General features: G+C 37.2%; 1 long non-coding RNA gene across 1 annotated transcript in view; it reads right to left on the reverse strand.

The window, feature by feature from the left end:
- The window catches only part of LOC135322728 (uncharacterized), a 50327-nt gene extending 33268 nt beyond the window's left edge, over positions 1 to 17059 (reverse strand). The window contains exons 1-2 of the long non-coding RNA XR_010383500.1: positions 16941 to 17059; positions 11376 to 11530 (exon numbers count right to left, since the gene is read on the reverse strand). This is a non-coding gene — a long non-coding RNA (uncharacterized LOC135322728). The remainder of the gene's footprint in view (positions 1 to 11375; positions 11531 to 16940) is intronic.
- Between the last annotated feature and the right edge of the window lie 4713 nt (positions 17060 to 21772).

The following is a 21772-nucleotide window of genomic DNA, read 5'->3' on the forward strand; positions in this document are numbered from 1 at the left end:
GGTGGAGATTGTTGTTGGCTTCCATCACTGAGGAAGCCAGGGGGATTTAACTGGCTTCTGGCATGGGCTGGATCTCGACATCCACCTCTTCCTCCATTGGTTGCACTGTCTCTGTGTTGGATTCCCGCTCAGGCAGGTCTAACCCACACGCTAGCATGACCTACAGCACCTCTAAGTATGCATCCTACTAGATCAGAAGCCCCAGAGTAAAAACAAACAAACAAAAACAACAACAAAACTCCTTTCCCCCTAAAATTCCCAACAAAACTTGTGAAGTCAAGCCTCACTGGGCCAGCTGGAGGCACAAACTGAGTCGCCTGTCCCTCCTGAGTGGTGCCTGGGGAATGGGCTGGGGCTGGGCCGCATGTGTGTCTGGGGTTGGGAAGGGAGCCAACCCCACTGAAACCAGGTGATTGAGAAAACAGTTAGACACGGTTTCCTAAAAGAAAATTGAGGAGGCCACTTTCATTTCTTCATAGAAAAATGTGAAGAATTATTACAAAGTGACGGAAATCTTCATAAACTGCTGGTTGCAGTATAAGTTGGAAGAACCACTGGAAAAGACAGTTTGAGGTGGTCTGCTGAAGTCAAACATGTGTGTTGTCTGGGACCCTGCAGTCCCGCTCCTCAAGTGTGTCCCAGAGAACTGCTTCCACACATGCACAGGAGTGTCCAAGGCAGCATCGCTCAGGTTATCCCTTCGTTATCTGGAGCTGCAAAATGGCGATCGTCCATCAACCCAACCCTTCTTCTTTATGAGCCAGAATACTTGTCTAAAGAGAAACATCCCTCATCTACTAGTATAGTTTATGTCAGTGAGATAAGGTAAGCATTTAATTTTTTTCCCCTTTATCATTTTTAAAAATCAAGATTTAGTTTCTTTCAATGGTGACCAATTTGGGGGGGCACCTCAAGCTGGCTCCTAAGTCCATTAGACAAGACCCTAGTAATGCTTGATATTTTCCTTTCTTTCTGCTTTAACAAGATGCTCTGACATCATCTTAGACATCCCCTGCCCCAAACCTGGGGCAGCAGTTTCTCCAAGGAGCCCTAGTCGTCTGATGAGAAATGACACCTGATACTGGAGGTGCTCATTGCTTTTGGGCTCACCACAGTTTCTGGGTTTTCCCAGTGGACAGCACTAGGCATGTATGCATACTGAAGAAAAACTGTATCAAGAGTTCATAGTGATATTTCTAATTTAAATTCAGGGCTGTAGAGTTTTAGCTCTGTCTTCTCCCACATTTAGGATGCTGGTTCTCAAAGCACTTAATATTTGATTAAAAAACTTGCTTTTAGTAGTTGATCATTTTTACTAATTGGACAATTTAATTGGCAATAGTGTTCTTACAGTTCTAATTAAGTCCACTGAAAGAAAGTTATCTTACAGACATCGTTATTTTCCTAAAAAAACATTTAAATGGCAATATTTTACATTTAACTAGCTCGAAACATTCGTGGGCTATCTCATTTCTCTTTTAGTAATGTTGGTGATGTGTAATGTTGGCAATGTTCTTATTTTCCTGCTTGGGGTTTGAACATGACTCTTGACTCTTAGCCAGATTTAGTCAGATAAGTGCTCTGTTCACACTTTCCACATGTCTTTCCATGTAAAGCATATGATACTAAACAGAGCAATGATCATTTGGTTTTGTATTAAAGGATGTATTATGAGAGAGTCTAGTGATGGCTTATGATGGCATCAACAGATAAAAAGATAGGCCCGAAATTTCAGTTCCTCATCAATACTATAAAGATTTTATTACCCTTAACTAGCAGGTTAGTGGGGAGGTAGGATTCCACGCCAGTCTAGGATTAAATGCCTGAAGGGTGGGGGCCCTACCAAGCAGGCCCTTCTCCCTTCAGAAAAGTGTAGGAAGTTAAATAACGTGTCCAAAGTCACATTATTGTTATAGGGCTGAGGTGATCCTTGAACTGTAAGATGTCAATGTCCACGCATGGTCTTTCCACTAAGATAAACTATTGTGATTTTATAATATGTGAACGATCCACATGCCTAGCTTTACACATACTCACCCTTTATCTTATTTGTATGTATGTGTGTCTGTATTCACATATAGACACATGTGTGTATGGGCATAAACTCATAGAGATGCACATATATTCATATATAAAAAAGATGAAAGATGAGCATGTAGAGAGCTGGGCATTTATATAATTCACAGATATACCCAATACACATATCTGGCTGACACAGCCTCTTCAGGTAATGAGTTTTATATATCAACTACATGTTTTAACAGCTTGTCTTTGAAGTACATGCCTAATTTAGATCACAAATCCAAGGACCAGGTTTATCTTCCAGTCTTGAACCTTTTTGAATTCTCAGCTTGTGCTCAAGAAATATTAAATTGTGACCATATTGTTATAGGAAACAAAGCGAACAATTCAAAATCAAAGGTCATATCAAGGAAAAATTAAACTAGTCATTTATGGAAAACTAAGCAACAGTCATTGTGACCTTAACTTTTCTAGCCAAGATAGACTGTAAGAAAAAAGAACAATGTTTCAAGTAGATTACACACTACAGGAAGTGTACTGATTTCTGAAATCCTTACTTATACTTAGATGTCTAGCAGAGCAAAATTTGGCCCCTGAGGCAGGCTAGGGCGACTTAATTTTTAGCATTTCAACCATAACTTTAATTTTCTTACAACTCAAAAATCTACTGGATGTACTTTTAGGCAAATCTATTAGTTTTTGTAATAAATTAGACTCCACACCTAGTAAATATGGATACTCATTTGTTGCAATCTGGCAAATGCAAATGGTACTAAACCTTGTGTCTCTTGGTGGATGTAGGGAGAATGAACTGAACTGCATACTTCCAACACATCATGCCACAAATGTGGAATTCAGTGAGTGAATACAAAATGAAACGAGACATATCTGAAAAGTAGCTGCTGTACTTATGCACTAATCACACCTCAAAGCATAACATTGTTTGTTTTTTTTTTAATAACAGAAGCAATAAAATCCTATTATGGATTAATCTTGTGCCAAATTTTGTTTTTTAATCAAATCTATTTTGAGCTAAAGAAAATACAAAAATGCAAATGAAGGGTCTGATCCTCCAGATCTTGTGAACATGTAAGGGCTGATACACTTCAAAGATTTTTTTTTTTAACTCAAAAATTAAGCTCATCATGCGACTCAGCAAAACATACTTATTTGTAAACATTTTAATTCTCTATTCCATGTGAAGTTTCAGCCTAATAAAAAGTCTTTAGAAGGGAGAGTTTTTAAAACCCTGAAATTAGATGTTTACTAAATAAATACTGGTCTAATTTAATTTCTCACAGATGTACCACACTCTTAGACTGCAAGTGAGAATTCAGTTGCTTCACATGGCAAACCAAACGACAACAAGAAAACCACATTTGAAAAGAGTCAGTGTTCTCAAATGTGCAGCCCCGTCCTCTCCAGATACACACACCACTTGAACACAAATGGTGGGTGAGTTCACGGAAGGGATGTTTGTGCGGCATTCCCCTGTGGGTTCCCTCTGTTGGGGACGCAATGTTCATTAGCAGACCTAAACAAACTCGTCAGAACATTTTATCTCAAAGGGAAAAAATGCTATTCAACTAGGCTGCTAATGAAGCCATCCGCCATCTTGTTTGATGTTGTTCTTGTGGTTAAAGGGAGCTTGGAAAGGCTTCAGGCAGTGCCTACTCTCAGTTGGCAACTGTTTTAACCTTTGTGGGGCAACTGTGTAGCTGGGACACAGACTCATCCCATAAAATGTCAACCCACATGCTGCAAATGTAAGATCCAACAATATTCAAGGACATCAACTATATAATATCAAGTATCACATAAACTACACTTTACTGAATGAGATCACACTATGTAGAAGGACCTAATAACATACTGTAAGAATGCTTCCTCTTAGAATTCAAAGCATAAGAAAGAATGTGCTTCGGTTTCTGTCCTGAAGACAGAGAACCCAGAAGATATTGGGAAATAAATGTACACTGTTGAGGAAATACATTAAACAAGTGGTTTGTACGTCCATCTTTCATAAGAATGTCTCACGTTACTTAGAAGCAAATATATCATGGGAAAGAACTTCAGATTATTTCAAGATATGTGTATGTGTGTGTATACACACATATGCACAAAACTCTAAGTAGAGTTAAAGTGCATAAAATTGAAATTTTACAACAAGTTGTAATGATACAAAGAAATTCTAAGATGCTCTTATCCTTTATGCAATTACCACATCTGTCCAGTTGGACAGGAATAGTTATTCAGGAGATGATTTTGCAGTATTTGTGTTGAAGTGGGATGTGTGCCAAAGTCCACAGGTGCTGTGCAGAAATTCACCAAGCCAGGATTCTACACCCAGGTGACACATGGGCATTTCAAACTCAGTACCTCAAAAATTAAACTCAGTATTTAACCCCAATAAGACTGCCCCTCTTCATGTATTTTCTATTTCAATTCACGACACGTTATCTGCGGTAGGCAGAATTCTAAGAGGATCCCCAGTGACCCACACTCTGTGGGGACCTGTGAAGGACCTGTGAAAATGGTGGGATAGCACTCCCAGGATTATGTCACACCGTGTGGCAAAAGGCAAAGGGATTGTGCAGATGTAATTAAAGCCTCTAACTGATCGACTTTGAGTTAATCAAGAGGGAAGCGAACTTGCCTAGGCCTGATTTAATCGGGCGAGCCTTTGAAAGAGGAAAGAGAAGTCAGAGAGAGTCTTCTGCTGGCACTGAAGAAGTAAGCTACTATGTTGGGAGAGGACCTGTGAGAGGACCACATATGAACGGCCTTTAGGAGCTTAGAGAGATCCCTGGCTGACAGCCAGCAAGAGAATGGGGACCTCAGTCTTATAAATGCAAGGCACTGAATTCTTCCAGCAACCACATGAGCTTGGAAGAAAACCCTGGGCCCCAGAAAGGAACACGGCCCAGATGACACCGTAACTGTAGCTTTAAAAGACTGCGCAGAGGACCAGCCAAGCTGTGCTTGATCTTCCAATCCATGGTAACTGGCACAAAAAAGTGTACGTTGTTTCAGACCATTAAGCTTGTGATAATTTGTCAAAAAGCGACAGAAACTAATATATCATCTTCGTAGTTTCCCAAGGCAATGCAGAAATCTTGGGAGTTATCCTTATGCTTTCTTGGACCATGACTATTCACAATCAATCTTACTTCCAAAATACATTTTTTAATTCGTTTCCCCATTGTGTTCTGTCATGTCTGCGCTATATCTCACCTGGATTGGCTGTGGTAGGTTTTCTGACTGTAGAGTCAAACTTCGACAACCAATATTTGAATCTGAGGCCAGAATTCTCTTACCACAAAATTGATTGAGTTCCCCTCCTCCTAAGATACACCAGGATAAAACTTGTAACCCTTAGTCTGATATTCAAAATGTTTCTGGCCTGGCTGTTAGCTGCCTTGCTAGCATCATCTTCAGAGCATCTCCAACTCATACCCTGCTCTCTAGCCTTACAAAGTGACTTGTATTTCTGCACACAGGCTCATTCAAACCTCTGTGATTTCGCATAGACCATTCACTTTGCTTGAAATGCCCTTTCTTTCTTGGACCACCTGGCAAATTACCTCATTCATTCTTCATGATTCTGATACCTTCACCTCACTCTCAACTTCCCCAGTGAAGCCCTCCCTGCCAGCCATCCCTAAACCTGTATTTGCTTTTTCCCACAGTCTTTCCATCAAACTTTGGGCAGGACTCCTTCAACGCTCACCTCGACATAATGCCATCATTTGATTCCATGCCTGTCATTTACCTGTAAAAGCTTCTTGAGGATGGAGCCTCAGTTTCCTTTCTCAACCCTTCATGTTTCCACCTCTAACACACTGCTTGGCACATAGCAGGTAGTGGGTGAAATGTTACGGCTGAAAGAAGACACAGTAGAACTCACTAACATAATCCGATGTCATGTATGAAAACTCCACCTAAGCTCGGCATTGTACAGCACGCCGGGGAAAGTTTAAAAGCCACAAGGAGTTAAGATCATAAACTATTATCATTGACATAAGACAAATCACAGAAACACTACAAGTAGGATGGAAGCTAAACAAACTAAAGACAAAAAACAGGAATATTATTAAATCTGTGCTGTGAATAAACAAGTGCACTGGGAAGATTAATTTGGGGATGACATGTGGAAATGGAGAGGTTCACCAAAGATAGGGAAAAAAACCACTGTGTGGAAACCTGCCCTTCCTCTCTTCTTTGCTGTCGTGCAGAACTCACTGAGTGCCTACCGTGTGCCAGACAGAGTGCCAATAAAACAGGCCTGATCCAATCTATGGAACTTTTAGTGAAGATGCATTTCCATTATTCTACCTTCTCTTTTGATGAAAAAGGCTGCTTGCTTTTCCAAGTTTTTAAGGAAAAATTAAATATTATTTATAACGATGAAAAGTTGGAGAAAATCAAAATGTCTAACCAAACGTTTAGGAATTACTTAAGTAAGTTGTGGTATGTTCACCCAATGGAATACTATCAAAGTATTTTAACTGATGCTAAAAATTAATGTATCTTAAAGGTGATGGAATAATATTAGAGCAGTATACTATTTAATGCATGTGTAATATTTATATTATATTTAACTCTAGGGGGGAAGTCTGTAAAAATACACACAAATTTATCAAAAGTGGTGTCTGGCTAGTAGGCATAGAGTTTTCCTTTGTTTGTTTTTTGTTTGTAATATTTTTCCTTCATTATATTTTAAAATTCTTTTCCATTAAATTCCTCTAATTTTCCTATGCATTTAGCTTTGCAATGGTGTATACGAAAAGAAGAATTTCTAATTAGAAAAACAACATGAATGCTTTTCTCCATAGCTGCATGTGGCCAATAGGAGATCATTGTTCCTGTCAACAAACTTATTTAGATAAGTGGTCATCATTTGACAAATATTTGTTGAGTACCTATGATATGTTAGGCGTACTGCTAAATTCTGAGAATATATTGATGATAAAATACAATTCCTGCCCTCAAGAAGTTCGCAACGTAGAGAGGAGAAAGGAAATTGGAAAATTTGATGCAGCACACTAAGGCAAGAGCCTGTAAGCAGGAGCATAAAGAGGGGACATCTAACATAGCCTGGAAGAAGGGTAAGCCAGAGAGGCTTCTCAGAGGAGGTAACGCTTAAGCTGAGCCCCGAAGATCAAAAATCAGGGGATTCTTATTAATAAAAAAAAATTAACAAACACATTCCTTCCTTCCATAGTGCATGAGAACCAAGATGAATGAGGATGTGTACCAACTTAATGGTTTCCTTTAACTCATCCCAGACGGGTTCACCAGTTCAAGGTCAAATGGCTGGTAGTTCTTCCTGTGCTTGCAGGCAGCACCACCAACACCGAACTCTAAAGGTTCCAGTGTCTGACCTTTGGCAGATGCGAGCATGTTTAATCCTAAATTCTTTCTAAAATTCTAAACTAAATTGCTCTTACTATAGTTTTGAATTATTGCATATCACTGTCATCTGTGAAATATATAAGAGCTATTTCTTTCATACACTCTATTATTCACATTGTTTGTTTGTTTTTTAAGATACCCTCTCTTGAATCCTATAACTGTCACTCCTATCTTTTCTTATAGGAACTCTTTCCCATTGTTTTGACTGTCTTCTACCCTCTTCAGTATATCCACAGTCCACTCAAAATACTAAAATCCAATCAGACCCGTTTCAGTAACAAAATAATGCATTTCCAACTCTTCCATGTAATGTTTCTATTTAGTATATCCAGCTCTTATAGAGTAAAATATACTCAACAGCAGTCTGATATGAATTTTGCATCTATACCTTGTGTCTACTTAGTTATAGTACCATTTTATGTGAAACAACTTTCTTAGCTATCTTTATAGCTATGACTATAATAGCATCTTTTAAAAATATTTTTTAGGTAAAATTTACAGAGCGTAGAATGCATGGATCTTAAGTGTACAATTTGGTGAGTTTCCATAAATGTGTACATCCATGTAACAAACATTCAATCAAGATAAGAATATTTCTAGTACCTCATAAAGATCCTTTTGTCTCCTTCTAATGAATGTTCATGTTTCTGTTGCCTGCTCTGAAACTTCAAACGAATGTGACCATACTCCTTCATGCATGTGGCTTCTTTTGCTTAACGATGTTTTTGTGATTCATTCACGTAGCATATATCAGTTTGTTCCTTTTTATTGCTGAGTAATATTTCATTATCTGAATATAGCACTATTTTGTTAATTCATTCCCCTATGTACAAATATTTGAGTTGCTCCCAGGTTTTGGCCATTATGAAGTAGTAATCTTGGCTCTGCTTCTATGTGACCATGTGATCTTGAGCAAATTATTCCCCTCCCACTTCAGGCTCCCCTCTAGCACATAGAAGATGCCAAAGCTATGGCAAAGTGGGTGCCTGAGTCATTTAACTAATCAGAAAGCTTTCTGCGGAAGAACTCTTACTTGCAATAGACTTTACACTTAATATGGCAGAAACAAATGTCTCCAAACAGGTAACTGGAGTGTCACCTGGATTGGTAGGAAGACATGGCCTCTGATCCTTCTTGGGTTGATCTCTCACAATAATGCATTTCACTTGGACTAAACATGTCTCCTAACAAATTATCGTATGAAACCTTTCTTCACTAATCTCAGTTATAACGTCTACAACTTAATTGGTGTAGAACCATTTGAATATTAAAGCTTAAATCCTGGATGTATTGGAAAAGAAAGCCTCCTCATTTTCTGTATTCTCATTTGAAGAGAAGAATGTCTTTTTTGATTCTAAAATGCATGTTTCAAACTCTAAGATCTTGAAATTGGATGCGTCTAATAGTCGATGTGTTTGGAAAGCACTGTGTCATGATTTGATTAGCAACATTTTGTTTACTTAATCAAATTAATGGTAAGTCTTAAAAGCGATGGAATCTTAGATTCAGTTAAATACAGTAAAATCTTGCCAACCAAATACAGGAACTTTCATAAGGCTCTGATGAAATAAATGGTCTTCAAAGTCTTCTCAAGTGTCAGTGGGAGAATGGACTAAATGTTGTCTAAAGTTCTTAGTTTCTAATGTCTACAGAAGTCCTACACGAATTCAAGATCTTCTTATTAAATTGATTTCCTTCTGCAAAATGAAGAAATGTTATAAAACAAGCTAGGATAAAACCATACTGGCCACAATGATTTCCTCATTGGCCCAAGAAATCAAATGCTGAACTACGTAGAGTCTTTTTATTGGTCTTCCCCAAACTGTATTTTATTCTCAGAGATAAATTAATATTAAAAAGCAAACATTTAATAAATTTAAAATCAGTTATAACTTAAGTTAATATATGTCTATAAAATAAACATGTATTTGTTTATAAAAATATAAGCAGTAGACTGTAAAACTTATGGATTTAAGTGGAACGTCCTCATCTGATAAGCCACCTTCCCAAGCCACAGACTTAATCTAACAAAATTAGCACAACTGAAACACTTCCCGTACTCTTCTACATACTGTTTAGAAAATAATGACTAGAAATTAATCTTTTTCAAAATTAAAGTTATTCTGTAACTAATTTTTCTTATTATAAAGAGTAGTATGTGTCCCTTGTAGAGAATTTGGAAAATACAAAAAAGGATAAATGAGAAAATTTAAATCCCACCACCCTGAGATAGTCACCCTTAAGATCTGAATGTATCTTTCAGTCTTTTGTATAGTGCTACGTACATCAGTGTAAAGTTGGAGTCAGAGAGTACTGGTATATACACACACACATAAAGTTTATGGCAATTTTTTTCACTTATGCTTATTGTATCATGACCATTTTCATATCAGCAAATATTCTTCAAAAACATCTTTGTGAGATAGATTGGAACAATTCGGAAAAACAAAATATTAGATCCATACTCAACTCTTTAAACAATGGTTCTTGACTTTGGTTGCACATCACAAATCACTTGCAGAAATTCTAAGAAAAATAAATATGGCCAGACCCCACCCTCAGAGGTTCTAAATGAATTAGTCTGCGATGGCATTTATACACACAGATTTTTTTTTTCTCATGTAATTTTCATGCATGGTTCTGGAGGAGAACTATTGTTTTACATCCAGATAAATTCCAAATAGATTAAAATTTGCTTGTAAAAAAAAAAAAAAAGAAACCATGGAATTAGTGAACAAAAATATAACTGTACACATAATTTTAGGATACTAGAGAACACTAAGAGCAGAAACACCATAGGAAAACATTCATATATTTAACTACATGAAAACTTTAAATATCTGAGAGTCAAAAGAATCACAAACAGAATGGAAAAGCAAATCACAAACTAGGAAAAATATTTCCAACATGCATTATAAGCAAAGCCCTTTGAAATTATAAAGGAAAAGATGAAGAACTAAATAAAAAAGGTCAGGTATAGGTAAATCACCCAGAAAAAAATGCCACTACATATATGGAGATAAAAAAGCATTTCCTTTTTAAATGAAAAATAAGCTGATCTTCACTTCAGAATATATTCCTCCATTACTGACTCCTCCCCCGCCATTCATAACTCAGGGGCTGGCAATACAGTAGCGTTTACATTTATACCCTGAAGCTTTACCTCATTAAAAAAAATCAAAATCTAAGCAAATGGATTAAAACTAAAATACGAAAACATAAAGAGGAGAGTCACACTGACACATAAAGATCTCATAAAATCAGATGCAAAGGAACGTAACGCCGCTTTATGACTGCCCGAGTCCAGCTCTGCACAGGTTCAACCCGCAATAAAAGGAAGTCTTTTCAATCTGCTGCAGTGACTTTACCCTTATTAGAATGCATACTCATTATTTTCTGATTACTCCTTTACATAAAACATACCATTTTGTACCTTGGTTTCTACACCCCTTGTACAGTATTCATATTTTATGTCTAAAGATTGTAATAAATACTTCCAACACAATAACCCATTTAAGAATGGGTTTTATAGGCAAAAAGGCACACCTTTGGCGATGTGATCGCAATCATCAGATGTTCCAACTCTCCTCGAGCACGTACGACACAGTGTGTACACAAGTGATGCAGCAGGGACAGGAGAGGCGATTACGGGCGGAATGAGTCAACGCAACCCCACGTGTACTTCCCTGTTTCAGGGTGTAGCCATAGGAACCCTTTGAAATGTTTTGTTTTATTCATTTGGCTCCTTTTCTATTTTTCGCTAGTGCCAACACTTTCAAGATAATGCAGTTTAGACATGTCACAGCTGTTGAAACTCATAGCGTGAGCTTGAGCTGACAGTGGTGTACCATGAAGAACCAGAAACACCAAAACAACATTATGATGAAGAGTAGAAGTATGAAAAATAAGAAGACAAAAGGCAGGAAATATTGCCTTACCGACTTAAAGCAGAGCCCTGGGGGAAAACATCTGGTTCAGAGAAAACAGGGATTCCTTCAGCCCAGTGGAGGGGTCCCACTGGCGAGAGTGAGGGTGGCCAGGTGAGAGAGATGGGTTCCTGGAAGCTGGAGAGCAGGCAGGGGAAGGGTGCTCTCTGTAAAGGAATTTATATGTAAAAAGGTGAGAGATCCATGACCTTGAAATCTAGATAGTGCTTTTTGCTCTTGTGCTTAAAACCTGACTTTACTACATCTGGAATGCTTTCCATTGTGAATTCTCAAGTTAAGCTTATGAACCTCTCCATGTGCTTTGAGGAACAATGAAAGATACAATTTACAGGGGCTTAAAAGGATTGTTAGTTTGGAAATATTAAACCTTAACAACCATCTAATGTCATTTATTTCTATAGAACCTGATGTCTTTACAAAAGGAACATTGTAGTTTGCTAATCTGATGAGGAACTTGGGTCATAGAAATTGGGGTATCTGAGAAGAAGCCACTTTCCACTTTGACAATCCTCCACCCTTAAAGAAAAAACCCACCTTTTACCAACACTCTAACTTCTGGGTAAGTCAAAACTAATCTTCTGAAAGATCTATAAGGCTCACAGGCTAGGCAAGAGATGTAACAGTTTGTTTTGTGTGGGTGTATGTTGGAATGTAGTCATGTGTGGATTAGACAGAATCTTGAATATACTCCAATTACACCTACTTTCTGCTCTAACCACATATGTACGATTATTTAAAACAAACACCTTTCATCTCATGGACATTTAAATATTATCTCTATGAATGAATACATTGGGAAGAACCTCAGGTTCACTGAAAGTTTTGCACACAACCTTCAGGTCCATAAAGAACATTGCACTGAGTAGGCATACCATACCATACATAATCTTTACACCAATCCCATGCGCTAGTAATATTAGAAGCCATCTCTCACATCTGGATGCTGCTCATTCTACTGTAAGACCTCTGCTCCACGTTAAAGCAATCACTGTTTGCTCCAAAACCAAATGACACAAGAGAAAATCACTGAGAAATGGCAGAGCCAGGGCTTGAAATCAGTCTGTCTCGCCAAAAAGTCCCTGCTCTTTCCAATATATAATAAAACCTCCTAAATATGAACGATTTGGGCATGTTTTACACCTAACATGCTATGTACTAAAGCATCTAAAGGCAAAAAAACCTGAAATAGTAAGTGACGCATAAAGCAAAAATTCAAAATAATACAACTGATTTTAAATGCACTTTTTAGAAAAAACACATATGACTCATCTTTCAAAGACATCCTCGAGGAATGAGAGAATCTGAATATTTTCACTCTTCAAACCACGAAAGTTCACACCTTATTGACTATCCCAGTTTTTTAAAAACCTCATCAGTTTGGGATGGTAAAACTTCCAAAAATGTATTGAACGGTGGTTCTACATCAAGAAATCTGTTACTACTCCTCACTATTTCTTAGAACAAAAGAGAAAAATCATTATCATCATATTCTTGGATGCTGAAAGGCACTAGAAAACATCCAATATTCATTTAAAAATTATTTTATTCTTTAAATTATGACACAGTAGAATTGACTTTTTCAGTGTACAGCTCTTGGAATTTTGACACATGTATAGATTGATGTCACAACAACCACAATCAGGATACAGAAAAGCTTCATTACCCTCCCCAAACTGCTTGGTGTTATAGCTTCATAGTCATGTCCTTCTCCCATCTGTAACTCCTGGCAACCACTGGTCCTTCCTCCATCACTGTAGTTTTTGTTTACTTGAGAATGTCATCGAGCTGGACTTATACAGTATATAACTTTTCAAGAATGGCTTTTTCAATTCAGCATAATGACTTTGAGACTCACCTAAGTTGTATGAATCAACGGTTTGCTTCTTTTTATTTCTGACAGTATTCCTTTGCATGGATATGTCACACTTCATTAATCTAGGACATGTGGGCTGTTTCTTATTTTTTTTTTATATGGTTGTGAATAGAGCTTCTATAAACATTTGTGTAGATTTTTGTGTGAACACAAGTTTTCACTTCTCTCGGGTTAATACCCAGAGGTGGGATTGCTGTGTCATACGGTGACTTATTTAACATTATAAGCAACTGTGAAACTGCTTTTCCAGAACAGCTGTGCCATTTTACATTCTTACCAGCAATAGAAGGGAGTTCCAGGTGCTCCACATCCCTGGTAGGACTTAGGATTTTCAGTATTTTTTTTTAGCATTCTAATAGGTATGTAATGGTATCTCACCATGATTTTAATTTACATTTCCCTAATAGCTAATTATGTTGAACATCTCCTCATGTGCTAATTTGTCGTCTGTATATTCTGTTTGGTGAAGTGCCTGTTCAAGACTTTGGTCCATTTTTTAATTGCTGTGTCTTCTCACTGTCGGGTTTTAAGAGCTCTTTTCACTTTTTTTTTTAAAAAAAATTAGAGCCCTTAATTGGATATGCGACTTACAAATATTTTCTCCCAGACTGTAGCTTATCTATTCATTCTCTTAAGATTCTCTTTTGCAGGGGGAAAGGATATAACTCAGTGGTAGAGTGTGTGCCTAGCATGCACGAGACCCTGGGTTCAATCCCCAGTATCTCCATTAAAAATAAATAAATAAATCTAACTACCACTCTCCTCAAAAAAAGATAAAAAAAAAAAAAGAAGAATAAACAGATCTTTTTAAAAAGTCTTTTTTTGCAGAGCAAAAGTTTTAAATTCTAATGAAGGCAAATTTATCAAAATTTTCTTCTGTAGATTGTGCTTCTGGTGTGTAAGAACTCTTTGTCTAACCTTGAGTCACAGAGATTTCATCCTATGTATTCTAAAAGTTTTGTAGTTTTATGTTTTACATCTAAGTCAATGATTCATTTTGCATTGACTTTTGTATAAGGCATGAGGTTTATGTTGAGGTTCATTTATTTTGCACATGGATGTCTGATAGTTCTAACATTGCTTGTTGGAAAAACATTCATTTCTCAACTGAAATGCCTTTGCACCTTTCTCTCTCTTCCACTTACATTTCTCTGGAAGAGACTGTGTAGAATTGGCACTATTTCATCTTTAAATGTATGGTAGAAAAATGACTATAACTCAATGAAAAAATGTTTTAAAAAATGCATGGTAGAATTCACCAGTAAAACTATCTGGACCTTGAGATTACTATTTCAGAAGGCTTTTAAACAAGAACTCCTTAGTCATTATAGGACTATTTTGTATATTTAATTCACCTTGACTGGGCTTTGGTGGTTTGTGGTATTGGAAGAGGTAATCCATCCTGGGCCCTGTGAACCCCTGCGTGCCTTTGCTGGTATGTGAAGAATGCAAGGCTCCAACTACTCCTTACTGGGGCCCTTTCTCAGGATTGTGTTTGCAGTGAGCAAAATGAGCTAACTTCTCCCTCTCAACACAGAGCCAGATATAAAAGGGGGAAATCCCTAAGTTCAGAGTTCCTTAGGGGTTACACAAATCCATTATATGTGTAACATCTAGTCCCCCTAGCATTGCCCCCATGGGCTTAGGAGGTATGTGTAACCAATGCAAAACAACCTGAATCTCATGATGCTTGCTGTGCTATGCTTGCTGTAATAAAGTCCTTTTTCTCTGACCCATGAGTCTCATGTGTCCTGCAGCCTCAATGAAGCAGTAAAAGTTTAACTAGTTAGTGAGTAAGTAGGGTAAAATCTCAGACTCTTCATAATTCTTTATATTCAGTTTTCAGGAAATGATTATTTAATCTAAATTGTCATATTTATGTTAGTAGAGGTTTTGTTTTTGGCTTGGTTTTGCAGCATTTCCTTGTTATCCTGTCAGAGTCTGTTATCTCCTCTTTTATTCCTGGTAACAGTAATTTGTGCCTTATCTTTGTTTTCTTTGTCAATTTTGTTAGAGGCTTTATCAATTTTATTGATTTGTTTCAAAGAACCAATTTGGTTTTATTGATTTTCTCCATGGTTTTTCTGTGATCAAGTTCATTGATATCTGTTGTTATCTTATTTCCTTCCTTCTGATAACTTTGAGGTTATTTTTCACTTCTTTTTTATTTTCTTCAGTTGGAAGCTGAGATTACTGACTTGGAACTTTTCTTCTTGTCTATACAAGCATTTGATGCTATAAATTTCCTTCTAAGAAATATTTTTGCTTCCTCCCACAAATTTTCATATGCTATATTTTCATTTTCCATTAAATCAAAATATATTTGCAAAGCCATGGTTCATTTAAAAAGTGTTTAGTTTTCAAGGGTTTGTAGATTTTCCAGTTATCTTTCTGTTCTTGATTATGATCAGAGAGCGTATTTTATATAATCTCAGTTCTTTCAGATTTATGGCTTATGACACAAGGTATGGTCTATCTTAATGAATGCTCCATATGCACCTGAAAAGAATGTATATTCTTCTGCTGTTGGTTTGAGTGATCTATAAATGTCAACTGGATATGGTTTAATAGGTGGTGGTGTTCAGTTCTATATCCTAGCTGATTTTTCACTAGTTCTCCTGATCTTCACTGAGAGAAGAGTGTTGAAGTCTCCAACTATAATTATGAGTTTGCCTATTTCTCCTTTCAGTCCTGCCATATTTTGATGTATGTATTTTGAAGATCTATTGTTTGATGTAAACATTTAGGATTGCAATGTTGTCTTAGTGAATTGACCCTTTTATCTTTTCATCTTTTCTTTATCTCTGGTAGTTTTCATTACTCTAAAGTCTACTTTGATATTAATACAGTCATTCCAGCTTTCAGTTGATTGCTATTTGCATGTGTATATCTTACCCATGATTTTACTTTAAGCTACCTATATCATTATATTTGAAGTGAGTTTCTTACAGACAGCATATAACTGCAACATTAAAAAATCTATTCTGACAATCTCTTGTCTATTCGCTGATGTATGCAGAACACTTACATTTAACATGATTATTGATGTGTTTGGATTTGGGTCATCATTTTGTTTTTTGCTTGTTTTCTGTTTTTCTCTGTTTTTAATTCCCCTGCCTTCTCTTTTGTTGGGTTATTTGAATTTTTTTTTATTATTTTATTTTAATTTTCCTATTGTATTTTTGACAAAATGTTTGTATAGTTGTTTTTTTTTTCTTAGTTTTTCCTCTAGGGATTGCAGTAAATCTATTTAATTTTTCAAAGTCTACTTGGAACCACTTCATGTGGAATGTAGAACTCTTACCACCACGTTACAAAAACTAACATTGTTTCAGAGATACTAGCAATAAGGAATAAAAATGAGAGGTAAGAAAGGGAAAGAAGAGAATTAAAATGACCATTATATGCAGATGACATGATTGTTTATCTACAAAGTACAAGAGAATCAACTAGAAAGTTATTACAACTGTTAGGAGATTTCAGTTAGTCAGTGAGAGCAAATTAAAATACAGAAACCAACAGTCTTCATATGTAAAACAACAGCCATGTGCAGGATATAATGAAAGAAAACAATAAAAATATCCAGAGGTATCAAGAAATGTGCAAGTTCTAAATAAAGAAATCTTTAAAAAGTGATTGACAAACACAAGCTCATATTAAAGAAATAGAAAGGTATTTCATACCAGTTTCTTGGATCACTATGGAAGCAACCACAGTTCAGACAGTTGATGACATGCTTGGCTAAGGAGCCAAAAGGACGAGCTACCATCTGTGAAATTAACATCCAACATGTTAAGGAAGTCAAATCTCCCTAAGTTGATATGGAAATTTAATTCATCCCACTAAAAACAGTAAACAGGATTTGTTTTCCTTTTGAAAAATCAGGAAAAAAAACTGATTCTAAAGCTCAAATGAAAAAATTGGCAAGAATGATATAAAAATTATGAAGGAGAGTACTAACAGGAAACTATTCCTATCAGTTATTTTAAAGCTACAATAATTAAAACAGTATGGTACTAGATCATGAATCAACAGTTTATAGAAAAGGCTTAAAAGCCCCAAAATAGATTAGCAACAAATCAATAAAGAATAGGTGGATTATACAATATATGATGTTGCAATAAGTGGACAACCATCTGAAAAAAAATTAAGTTGTATCTCTAGTTCATACTTAACAGCAAAATAAATTCCAGGTGGATCAAAACTTTAAACATAAAAAACAACAACAACAACAACAACAAAAAACACAAGGCTGCTGGAAGAAAATATGGAGGATTTAAACAATTTCCAAGAGAAAGGCTTTTCTTCCTGTGAGGTGGAACACAGTGGCCATTAAAAAAATACTTATAATTCAACCTGTATTTTAAAAGAATCTATAAGCTCACAGGAGCTTCAGTGTGCAGAGTTTTTGTTGGGGTTTCATTACAATGGCATGATGGATTTGGTGCATTGACCACAAGGTTGACTTTAATCCCCATCCCCTTTTCCCTCCCCAGAGGTCAGGCTGAGTCACCACTGTGACTCAAAGCCCCAAACCTCTAATCAAATATTTGGTCTTTCTGGTGTGGTCAGCCCTCATCCTGAGTCATCTCATTAGCATAAACTATCAGGTTCCACCATGAATAAAAAAGACAACTCTATCACTCTGGAAATTTTAATGATTTAGAAACTGGAAAGTGCAATGAGGAGACAGGAAGGGGCTGGGAGAGGGGAAGAGGGTCAGCAAAGTTTTTATTCCAAGTGTTTAGTGGCTACCTACAATAGCGAAGGCTGAAAACGAACAATGTCCGGTAACAGAGGACTACTTTAAAAAATTAAGATACATTCATATAATGGAGTTCTAAGCAACTGATGAAAAAATGGGGCAACTCAGTAGGTAGGAATACAGAATAAACTGCTGAATGCACAAAACAACCTGTATGGTATGCTCTAATCTGTGTTTCACATATGTTTATTTTTTACATGAGGCCATCTCTAGAAAAATAAACAAGAAGCCGGTAACAAAGGTTGAATCCTTGGAAGAGAAATGTGTGGCTGGGAGGACTGACTTTTTTACCCTTTTCAACCTTCTAATTTTTGTACAATGGACATACATTACCAATCTAACAAAAATAAAACAGTAACAATGTATTTGAACATTTCTCTGAGCATACTGAACATAATTTATAATTTAATTTTTGATTATGAGGGCTACTGTCATATTGAACAATATATTGAACAATAAAGCTCTAAGTGTCTATTGATGCACCAATGACCCCAGGTTGCTGTGATTTGAGTGTTAGTGTCACTCTTAGTTTTTCTGTATTCTCCTGGCTGCTTCTGACTACTGTCAACATTCCTTCTTCTAGCTGACGCAAGTGTCTTTAAAATTGGTGCTTTTAGTTGTGAAGGGCAAGGTGGCAGTCACATAGTCCTACTACAGTCTATATAAAATAAAGCTGCCTCTTTGGCAACTTGAGGAATCCTCTTATAATTAATGAGTTTTAGAGATTAGACTTTATTAACATCTTCTTGACTACTCAAGATTTTTACACATTCACAGTTCCACATGATTTAATAGGCATTATTGAAGTCACTATATAGGAAGTTTAAGTATTTAATTTTAGAATTGCTTTCATCCATTCATTTAAAAGTATTTTTGAGCATCTAGTATGCACCAGACAATGTTCTAAGAGCTAGGGATGCAGCAATGAACAATACAGACAATAGCCAAACTCCCCCAGAATTTACAGTCTAACTGGGGAGAGAGGCAACAGGCAAAGATAAAGCAGTAAGTACCACAAAGAGAAAAGCAGTCAGTGTAATAGTGATCAGGATGGGGAGCAGAATTAGACAGGATGGTGTGTCTGTAGGGTCTGATCAGAAAGGGAGAATCACTGGGACATAACACACACACACTCACACACACACACACACTCTCCATCTTTAATATATAAAATAAGTAATTTATTATAAGGATTATAGGAGGCTATTTCTTTTGTGTCTGGCAAGTGAGAAGAGAAAATGGATGTGAAGTGGGGAAAGCACGGACACTCTGGGACCTGCCAGGATCCCATCCATGGGAAGCAGAATCCATGGGAACTGGGTGGAACTCATGAGGATGGACTGGAACCCAGGTCAGTCTCTCATGCCTTCAAGCCTCCAACCTTCATGGCGGGGATGTCCTGCAGAACCTGGCACCCTTTGTCACAGAGTAACATACACATCTGGCCCAGGAGTCTGAGAAGCTGAAGGAGGTGACCCAGCGGGAGCTGGTGTTCCTGGGCCTGGCTGTTGGCCCACAGACCAAGATGAGCTAGTAGGCAAGCAATAATGTGGGTGAGCAGCAACAGTGTGTGCCTTCCTTGGACCTTTCAATCATAACAAGTATCTGGATCTGGCTACTTCACTTTGGTCCACTAAATCTCACATCAAACGTCTCTTGTGATCCATGCTATTCTGGAATTATGCAGGGATGATTCTGAGGAGCACATTTCCAGTTTAGCTACCATACAAATCCACCACAGATGGTCAGAGGTCTCTGAAAGATACTTGAGCTGAGAACCTGAAGGAAGAGGATTCAACCATGCAACATGCTAAGATTTGGAAGAGAACATTCCAGACAGAAGAAACAGCTAGTGCAAAGGCTCTGAGGCAGTGATATAAATGAGGTATTTTTGGATGATGAGGCTGAGATATGGTGGGAGGGAGAGTGATATGAAATGAGCTCAGAGATAGAGGAAGGGACCAGACCACGTGGGGCCTTGTAGAACAGAGTAATAAGCATGGATCACTTTTTTCTAAGTGCACTGGGAAGCAAATGGAGAATTTTAAATAATATCCGATCTGATTTACATTTTTAAACTCTATTTTAAATTGATTTTAAACCTAAGAAAAAAGGTGGTAAGGTTAGCACAAAGAACTCCATCAATCAGCTGATCTCCCTTTGCTCTAGGGAGACTGGGCTGTAGTGGGCAGGACCACTCCTTCCACAACTCCAGGCCTCCTGGTACTCTACGTAACTGTCACTCCTAGAGCACAGTGTGCACGAGGCCCTGGAGTTGTGCAGAGAAGGCACCCCAGTGTGGAAGCAGCAGTACTAGAGAGCTACGGCACGAGTTCAAGCTAGCATACGCTCGTTTTCAGATCTCGTAGGAAAACCAATCTCATTATTTTAGTCTCAATTCACAAATACATGCTGGAACAAACATTGGTATTATCTCTTCAGATCTGGTCTCAAGTTGATTAGCCATCATAACATTTCTCAAAAACAAAAAACCTCAAAGGTCTGACACCACTGAAGCTATTTTAAAGTGAATGTTTCACAAATAATTCCAGATTTCCAGAGAATTTCCAGAGCATATGCACAGCCTCCTAAGTGAAACATGCTGAAGGGGCCAATGTGTATGTTGCTGTATGAGTTCTAGTCTCCTTTATGTCAGCACTGGCCTTAGATGTGTACCTTCCATTTTCATCAGACATGGCTTACTTTACTTGAGATCATGAACATTTTTCCTAAAGCAAGCTCTTCTGCCCGGATTATGTCTCCCTGCTAGCAACACAGTCTGGCTGAAAGCCAAGGTTCAAATACTGAAGTGAGCTGAGGTGCACACGGAAATATTCAAGCTCATTTCTGACTTTCAGCACAATTCTAGTTTTAATGTGAAAATCAACAGCTAAAATTAACTATGGATAGCCATTCGTTCTCACTAAAATGTAACACAATATCTAATAAGTGCTCATTAAACCATGAGGGTAAAGTAGAAAAATGAAGTTAGGTGACTATGGGGAATCACTCACTCTCCCTTACACTCAGTTAAAGGGGAGCTTGGTTACTGCACTCGGGCTCAGTGATGAGTGTGAATGGCCTGACGCACAGGAGGCATTCAGCTAATCAGGGGCTACTGTTATTTCACGTGTCAATAAAATAAACATCTTCATACACCTTCCTAAGGGAAGAAACAAAGTGCCTCTGGCAGGGAGGCAGTGGGGGACGGTGAGCTCTGGACAGACCATTCATCTTCTTTAAGAAAAAAACGTAAAAGCAGATTTTTAAGAAAGCGTTATCTGACAGAGAAAGAAAAGTAGAAAAGTTTTGATCTTTCATTAGAGTTTGCAGCATACACTTAGCTTTCTGTAATCTATGGTGACAAATCTCCACTGGAAACACTCAAAGTGAAAAGGAGGGGATACTGTGTCACGACTTATGAACTATATATTTTGAGCTCTGATTACTAAACTTTATTCACAACTGTTTTAAATGTTTATTAACAACTGTTTTCCTTCATTTAACAATGGCTCTTGAGTAACAAAATAAATTATCAGTGATAACCATAAATTAAAAAATAAAGTAAAACAAAACCTGTTCAAGTCTCATAAACCCAAGCACAGTAACATATTTCTTATAAGCTGATTACAGTTTCCATGTTCTTTGTGTAAGTAACACAAAGATTCTCCTCTTCCCATTGTTGCAAGTTCACAAAATGTATGAAAAGGCTTCAGTTTTTTTCAGCTCAATTAACTACACCTCAGTGGA

This window comes from Camelus dromedarius, chromosome 13 (genome assembly GCF_036321535.1).
Source record: "Camelus dromedarius isolate mCamDro1 chromosome 13, mCamDro1.pat, whole genome shotgun sequence".
Lineage (NCBI taxonomy): Eukaryota > Metazoa > Chordata > Mammalia > Artiodactyla > Camelidae > Camelus > Camelus dromedarius.